This window comes from Oratosquilla oratoria, chromosome 42 (assembly GCF_046742065.1).
Source record: "Oratosquilla oratoria isolate Oo_2021 chromosome 42, ASM4674206v1, whole genome shotgun sequence".
Lineage (NCBI taxonomy): Eukaryota > Metazoa > Arthropoda > Malacostraca > Stomatopoda > Squillidae > Oratosquilla > Oratosquilla oratoria.
In genome coordinates, this window is record NC_134818.1 from 29,910,360 (window position 1) to 29,917,859 (window position 7,500).

The 7,500-nt window shown below is 37.8% G+C and overlaps 1 protein-coding gene across 2 annotated transcripts in view; it reads left to right on the forward strand.

The window, feature by feature from the left end:
• The window catches only part of LOC143021704 (venom phosphodiesterase-like), a 37,694-nt gene that overhangs the window by 3,992 nt on the left and 26,202 nt on the right, over positions 1 to 7,500 (forward strand). The window contains exon 2 of one of the 2 annotated variants that reach the window (XM_076179350.1): positions 6,849 to 6,938. The exons of the other annotated variant lie outside the window; for it this stretch is intronic. The gene's annotated coding sequence lies outside the window, so the exon portion shown is untranslated. The remainder of the gene's footprint in view (positions 1 to 6,848; positions 6,939 to 7,500) is intronic. 2 annotated transcript variants of the gene reach the window in all.

Here is a 7,500-nt window from a genome sequence, read left to right on the forward strand (position 1 = left end):
CTGTATTTATGGATTCATGTTTAAACTCATTATAACACGTTGATACAGGAATATTTAGGTGCATTAAAATAAAATTCCTTCCGTACAATCTTTAGTTGTGGACTTTTTCCGCGAACTTTTTGAAGCCCCTTCGTATGACATGACTTGATTATGTGATGTGATATGAAGTCATGTGATATCATAAAACGAAATATGACGAAATACGATGTGATGTTTAACTGCAGCGCTAAGCATAACAACTGACGTTTTATCACCTTGTGATAAAGCTCATGAGTTAACGAATGTGCATGTTGAATAATATGAGAATACATGGATCTATAATGAATTTGCCATTGGCCATATTACGTAAAAAAAAATCGTGCTGTTGTGGAATATTGGTAACTAGTGCTTATGTATTCAGCTGTACGAGCGATACTGACTTTATATTTTTCTTCTGGTTAAAGAAGTTCGTTAGACCTTTGATTGGGGACATTTAATGGTTATTCTTGTTAAAGGTTTATGAGTCTATTATATTTAGACTTCAGTATCTTTTGTTATTTTTTTATTATCATTATTGTATTTTTTTTTTTTTTAGTTTTCGATTGGTTTCGAAAAATCACTCCATTGATCTGTAATGGAAACCAATAATCTCTGTTCACGATCTTTCTTTGATTAACGAACCAGTGTGTGTATATATATATATATATATATATATATATATATATATATATATATATATATATATATATATATATATGCGTGTGTGTGTGTGTGTGTGTGTGTGTGTGTGTGTGTGTGTGTGTGTGTGTGTGTGTGTGTGTGTGTGTGTGTGTGTGTGTGTGTGTGTGTGTGTGTGTGTGTGTGTGTGGAGTGTTAGTGTTAGTGTGTGAGTGGAGTGTTAGTGGTAGAAACATTTGATGTTTTATATGCGGTCAACTTGCCTGAACGAGATTCAGAGGAATCGGGACCCCGTGAAGGACATCTGCCACAACTAAGCATTATACAACGCGGCACGGCATAGGAGAATCGAGGCTGTCGCCGGACGATTTTATTCAGATTAGGAGGGATCGTTTACATGTAGGATATTGAAGACTTCGTCGTCTTTGTTGCCTTATTTATTTTCTATTTATTGTTGTTGTTATTGTTATTATCATTATTATCATTACCATTGTCACTGATGTTGTTTTTGTTGTTATTACCGGTTACCTGAAGGCTGTAGGTCTTCTGCAAGAGATGCCAGGGGCAAAGTTATTGTTGTTGTCATAGTTATCCTATTCATTTATTTGTCTATCAATTCATCACTTAATTAACTAATTAGTTTATTTTTACGTTCATTTATTTCTATATATTTATTTATTTGCTTATTTATTTATTTCAAATTCATGATCGTGTACCACTGTGGAGCGTTTGTCCTTGAGCTTTCCTCTCAACTACGATGGTTCTGGTTCGACACCAATGGCTTTTGGTAACCACCACTTGCCCTGGCTGTTGGAATAACTAGGGACAAGGGTAACGCCTTTAGATCCAAGTTCACAGATAGGTGGAATGTATGCAGCCATTATCAGCCAACGATAACGCCGTATAACCTGAGATTATGAGGGTATATGCACACACATACACACACACACACACACACACACACACACACACACACACACACACACACACACACACACACACACACACACACACACAGTTTATTCACGCCTGTGTTTAGGACCAGATAATTGTACATTATCTGGTTCTATCGTCACACAAGAACAACAAGAACAACGACGACGACAACAACGACAACAACAACAACGACAACAACGACAACTACAACAACAAAAGCAACAATAAAACTAACAACGACAACAGCAACGCCAACAACAATAGACAGATACGATGAATATTTTGTTCCTTTAAATCAAGTAACGTAGGTGTCGTAAAACACGAATAAAATAAAACTTAAGCCCACTCTCGGAGAAAGATAAGCTGAGATATAGAGTAAACCGTATATTTCGACCACTAACTGTGATACTCTTCAGCAGTAACTGCTGAGGAGGACCAACTTCTCCGAGAGTGGGTTTAAGTTTTATCTTGTTCCTTGCTATGCGTTGACCTAACTTGTCTCAAGCTCAGGTCAAGAACACAGACATGACGAAGAAGCGTTTTTATTTACATGTACTAAACTAAATACACACACGGGGCAGTGGTACCGTTCGCATCGCCTAATAAAGCGGTCCGAGTTCGATTCTCGACCAGAGGTGAAATAATATCAGCATTGCTGCACTGCAAGTCAGTATTCCATCTCCTGTGGACAAGGAGCTGTGTATGTGTGAGGTCACAGCATTACTCATAGCTCTGAACTCTTATATGTAAGGGTAATAGCCGTTGATCACGAGTCCAGCATGTGATCCAAGGCAATGGTGTATTACACAACAGACGTACACACTACTGCAGAGGATTAACGTGTTTTTTCACTATATGGATGAAGAGACGAAAATTATAATAATAATAATAATCGCAACACTGATCTGTCCAATACCGGAATATGCGTCAATGGTATGGTCCCCACACAGAGTGAAGATTATAAGCAAGATTGAGGGAATACAAAGGGCAACACCAAAACTGGTCCCCAGCCTGGCAGATAAACCATGTGAGGGGAGACTAAAATCAGTGGGTCTGCCAACCTTGAAAGATCGAGGAGAAAGAGGTGATATGCTTCCAGTATTCAGGTCACTCAATGTGATAACTGGAAAACAAGAATATAGATCAAGTTGGAACTGTACATGAACTTGAGGCTAGGTATGATAAATTGGAGACCAGGATACGGGACCCGACGAGCGTTGCTATAATATAATTAGGCAAATGCACACACGTGTGTGTATCTTTCTGACTCCATTTCTCCCTTGTTTATATTCCTTGAGTTTTGAACTTTTCTGTACAATGCTGTATTCAAGGACATCGCCACCTCCTCCCCGCTGTTAAAAAGAGGAGTCGTAGATTACTATTTTCCATTTCCACTCTTATACGTTTTTAATCATCGACTGTCCTAAAATGAAAGATATTTTTTTCCAAAAAAAATCACACTTATGTATAGGTATTTAGAGGTTATATTACCGTGTCTCGCAACAGGACTTTAGTCTTACATTGTGGACAGTTGTCAGGGGTGCATCGATCTATCCTTATCTTTCCTCGAAATCTTGCAATTAGAAAGGAAAATGTGACTTTATTACCACGCGTTTATTTATTATGGATCGATCAGAGGAAGAACGGCCAACGTGATCGATAACCAACACGTGTTTGATTGTTTCTTTAGAACGCTGTCTGATCTACGTCACAATGTAAACAAAACATATTTGACCAGCTGATATGCTTGGCCATGTGCCCCTGTTATTAGATGCTGTTGAATGATGAACATATCCAGAAGTGTTTGGGTATTTAGAAAGCAATTTGTCATTCTTGAGAGGAGGGAGAAAGAAGCGATGAATTCATCAAAGCCCTCATATAGTCAATATCTATTGACCAAATGATATTCTGAATGCCTCTATGGAACGTAACTCAATCTATATTCTGTACATTTGTTGACTGATTATTTCATTTGTATTGGTATTGGCTTGAATTGCTTGTAAAATAATATTAAACTGAAAAATAGATAAATAAATAAATAAATAAATAAATAAGATGAAAAATAGAATAAAAAAAATAAGATAAAAAATTAGATAAAAACTGAAAAAGGAAAGAAAGAAACAAAATCATCAAGATGAAAACACGACAACCTGTGGGTCTCTTGCGAGAGACGTGGAGCGACTGGGTGTGTCGCTGTCAGGGCTGGGGAAGGGGGTGGGGGTGCATATTCTACAGTAGTCTGGAGATGCCGCCTACAAGGCTGACAAAATAATAATAATAAAAAATGTCAGAGGACCCCCGTATATTTTACCGTGATATACGAATTTTGCGTTAGAATAATAAGAACGTAAGAATGAAGGAGACTGCAAGAGACCATAATGCCTACACTAGGCAGTTCCGTGTCCGTTACCACCTGTCATCCCCATGAGAATCCGGGACATTTTCCCACATGGACATTTTTTCACATCACATTTTTACACATCACATTTTCCAACATTGTCATTTTTCCACATGCGGGAGGACGCCTTGCCACATTTTATTAATGTAATGATAATTGTTAATGTGAGATAAGGATAATGCTATAACTTTATATTAGAGAATGATAAGCAATACGAATGGCTACAATGTGGCTTATGAATATCACAATTCAAAATCAGAAATCAATATATCAAAAGAAAAATATAAAGTAATGAAAAATGGAAGTGCCCATTATTACTGAAATTCCGAGATATCTTTGAACTTCAAAATACATAGTAAAAATATATAACAGGCCTATATCAATCTATGTATAAAAATATATAAATATTTCAGTGATTTATGATCATTTATATACATTAAATGTCCATGTATACCGTACATCACAACGACTTCAGTTCACATGTTGTATGATTTCATGAGACCGGAATGAGTTACATTAGAGTGTTGTTGTGTTCCACAAGACTCAGAGACCGAATCTTTCGCCGCGAAGATTGCGTAAGGTTGAAGAAACATTCCCTCACATTCACATTATCGTCAAATACACTTCTTATCGCCTTATGTACTGCCCGCTCATAATCCACCATGATGTTCTCGACTTCTAGAAAGTATTATAGCTCCTGACACTTATCAACGAAGATCTGTAGCATCTCTGTAAACGTTGCTTTACCCTCTCTCTCCAACAAACAGTAACCGACGGATATAGACATATCACCGAATGGCACTTTTAGGGCGTAAATCTGCTCGAACTGGTCTGGAGCCATGATGAAGTTCCCATTCATGAACCAACATCTTGAAGTTGCTAGTTTCTCCAGACCTGTACCACTTGCATATATTATCACCTTCTGGCCAAACTTCTGGCTACCATGCAACAGGAATCTCTCTGCGCCTTCCTCTGCTGATGTTGCTGCCCACTTTCCATCTATGACAAGCTCATCTAATGTTGCTGGATCTTTCGACATGTTTCGTCGTCTTGTCTGATGGCTTTGACATTTTCGTCATTGACGTTAGATATAACCTTGGGGATTATTTGCACATGGTTACAGACTTCTATCTCAGCCAATCTCTTCATTTCCGCTTTAGTCTTGTCTACTTTCACTGCTGAATCATCTGATACATGGTTGTGTTCTCCAGTTTCTCTTGTTTGATTCATCTTTAAGTCTGTCACCACGTACCCTTGACATTTCTCTATTCGATTCTTCACATAGATTGATATAGGCCTACTATGTATATTACTATGTATTTTCAAGTTCAAAGATATCTTGGAATTTCAATAATAATGGGCATTTCCATTTTTCATTAATTGATATTTTTCTTTTAATATATTGATTTCTGATTTTGAATGATTATATCCATAAGTCACATAAGTCTAATATAAAGTTATAACATTATCCTTATCGCACATTGATAATTATTATGAAATTAATAAAATGTGGGAAAGTGTCCTCCTGTATGTGGGAAAATGACAATGTTGGAAAACGGATGTGTGAAAATGTGATGTGGGAAAATGTCAATGTGCCTGGGGAGCAATTCTAGCTGGGATGTGCCGCCCACAAGGCTGACAAAATAATTATGATAAAAATTGTCAAAGGAGCCCTGAATATTTTACCGTGATATACGATTTTTGCGTTAGAATCATAAGAACATAAGAATGGATGAGACTGCAAGAGACCATAAGACCTACACTAGGCAGTTCCACGCCCATTGCTACCTGTCATCCCCATCCATAAAGTTGTCTAACCGTTTCTTAGAACAACTGATAGTTTCAGCGCTCACTACATGGTTACTAAGTCTATTCCATTCGTTGACCACCCAATTAGTAAACCAGTTCTTGCCTATTTTCTTCGTAAATCTAAATTTGTCCAGTTTAAACCCATTACTAAGAGTCCTGCCCTGTTGTCTTAATGTGATGACCTTGTTTGCGTCACCATTATTAAAGCCTTTGATCCACTTGAACACCTCTATTAGATCATCCCACACTGCGTTTTTCCAGAGAGTGTAAGTTAAGGTGCCTAAGCCTCTCTTCGTAAGGTAAATTTCTGAGCTCATGCATCATTTTGGTCATTCTCCTCTGAATTGATGTCTATTATATAAGACAGAGACCAAAACTGTACCGCATAGTCAAGGATGGATCTAACTAACGCTAGAGTTTGATAATTACTTCCACATTTCTATTCGTAACCGTCCTAGCAATAAAACCTGATGCTCTGTTAGCTTTATTCCTGGAGATTATTTCCTGGGTTTATGGTCAGGGCTCATTAGAACTCCCAAGTCTCTCTCGCACTCATTTTTCTCTAAAAACGTGTTGTCTAAGCTATATCTATTTTCGAGATTGTGTAGCCCTACGTTTAACACGCTGCACTTCAAGATACGGTAAATATAACAACAACAAATATTAAAAGATGTATAAAAAATCAAAGTTAATAAAACACCAGTGATCATATTTTCTGCGGATTTGTTTAGCCCGATGGCATGTTGCTGTAACAATGCAGATATGGCTGCATTTTCCCGCTGGAATGATTCGATCGCTCTCCACACTGATGGATGATGATGTCCTATCAAATGGAAATATTTATGATTCCACGCTTCACAGGCATTATTAATACGGACCCCATCATTTAATGTCGCATTATGAACATTCCACACTGCGGGAGGAAACAGAGGAGCCACACGTTTCAGTCGGATCACACCCTCACGTGGACGCACTCGACGATATGACCCATTCGCATAGGTAGCATCAAAGTACCCAAGAAGTCCTAATCCGGCACCATTGTCGAAAGGTACGCTAATCCATCTTTCACATCGGCGACTGGTAAAAACGCAAGTCCGTCCATCATCCCGACAAACTTCTGGAACTCTTCATTTTCACGGTAATACTGCTGCAGTCCAATGGATTTATCTAACTTCTGATTCTAAGGACCACTGTATCCAATTTATCAAACAATTACCTATGGGTGAACATGTGAATTGAAGTCGTGGTATTGTTTTGTCTGATTCCTTTGATTAAGAATTTCTATAGAGAATTGATTATTCCTTTGATCTACCATACTACCATAATCCTGAATGAAAAAGTCCTCTAATGATACTATCCATAGGATTCTATACTCTACATATTGTTTACAATATCATCCCCAAATGTCCTTATCATAACACTTATCATTTGCATGGAGGTATTATGGGTGGTTTAGGAGGTATTTTGGGTGGAGGTATTTTGGGTGTGGGATTTTGGCTGGAGGTATTTTGGGCGGAGGTATTATGTCCTGGATTTGTTCTATCCCCCACACTCTTTAATCTAGACATGTATGATATACCCACACCAGACACCTAAAAAATACAAATCTCTTCCTACGCAGACGACATAACAATCATATGTACACATCGTTACACAGACATCCACAGAAATAATACAGCCATACCTTGATATACTCAACA